This window comes from Nematolebias whitei, chromosome 23 (assembly GCF_014905685.2).
Source record: "Nematolebias whitei isolate Nwh7 chromosome 23, NemWhi1, whole genome shotgun sequence".
Lineage (NCBI taxonomy): Eukaryota > Metazoa > Chordata > Actinopteri > Cyprinodontiformes > Rivulidae > Nematolebias > Nematolebias whitei.
In genome coordinates, this window is record NC_056520.1 from 11,928,835 (window position 1) to 11,930,336 (window position 1,502).

General features: G+C 39.8%; 1 protein-coding gene across 1 annotated transcript in view; it reads left to right on the plus strand.

Moving 5' to 3' along the window:
- Positions 1-1,502, plus strand: part of LOC119429043 (NLR family CARD domain-containing protein 3-like) — a 15,414-nt gene that overhangs the window by 12,908 nt on the left and 1,004 nt on the right. The gene's annotated exons all lie outside the window — the stretch shown is intronic.

The following is a 1,502-nucleotide window of genomic DNA, read 5'->3' on the forward strand; positions in this document are numbered from 1 at the left end:
TTTTGTTGATAGGTAGAGCTGTGTGTCATCAGCATAACAGTGAAAATGGACACCAAATTTACGGAAGATGTGACCTAGAGGAAGGAGGTAAATGATGAAGAGGAGGGGTCCGAGGACAGAGCCTTGGGGGACACCCGTGGAGACGGGGGAAGACTGGGAACGAAAGGATTTGAGCTAAATCATGCCATCTGTACCAGTTTCTTTAAGGGAGAAACATTTTCGTCTTCCATCCAGAGGACTTCATCAGTCTGTGGCCTGCCAACCACATCTGTCCCATCAGTAGGCTTCATTGCTGTGTTTCAAGCCAACCTCCTGTTGGAATCTCAGAAGCTTTTAACACGTGCAAAAGGACCATCTGTCCAAAATAATCAATCATCATTATAACTTTTTAAAAATATATATTTTTTACTTTTCTTGGTAGAACATGAACACGTCTTCCACTGCTTGGATCTTCTTGACACTGACTGACCTTCATAGATCTCTGCTCTTGTTTGTTGAAAGGAGTCCAGTCTTTACGTGAAGTTTTTTAAATGAACCAGTGAGGCCTGGCTGGTTCTGTGCTCACAACACCGGCTCACAATCCTTAAGGTGCAGATTCCAGCAAGAGCTTCATTTGTCCAGAACTTCACTGAAACGTTTGTAATCTCTGTACACGGTTCAGTTCAAATCCTACAGCAGATAGCAGCCTGACTCTGATACAGGATCGACACAACTCTGTCATTTTATAAGAATTCAATCAGTTTGAGATAATTCCTTTATGACGTCCCCGTCTCTAATCTGTGACCAGTTTGTTTCCAGTTCATTTGTGCTGCACATGTTTGTTTTGTTGCTCAGTTTTTCTCTCTTGAAAAGAAGACAATGGAGGAAGATCTTGACTGCAGAGGAAACCGCTTTCATCCAGATTATGAATCCTGAATTAATCCTGGATTAATCCTGGCTTTTACTGCTGGGAGCAGCAGAGTCCCTGCAGGAGGGTTTCATCCTAAACTGGTTTTCATTCACCATGAGACAAAATGTCTACCTGTTTCTCACACACGCTCAAATGAGCTGCTGATGTGTCAGTGAGAAGAATCTGGCAGCTCATGATGCATTTGAGGACCATTTTCTAGCAGCTCTCATGAATGGAGCCATGTTTAATTCAGTTTGAGACACGAACACAAGATCTGACAACAAGGAGAGGCACACATTCACCATGTTTATTTCAACATTCAACATGTTTATTTCAACATTCTTCAACATTCAGCACGTTTATTTCAACATTCTTCAACATTCAACACGTTTATTTCAACATTCAACACGTTTATTTCAACATTCAACACGTTTATTTCAACATTCTTCAACATTCAACACGTTTATTTCAACATTCAACACGTTTATTTCAACATTAATCACGTTTATTTCAACATTCATCACGTTTATTTCAACATTCAAAACGTTTATTTCAACATTCAACAAGTTTATTTCAACATTCAACACGTTTATTTCAACATTCTTCAACATTC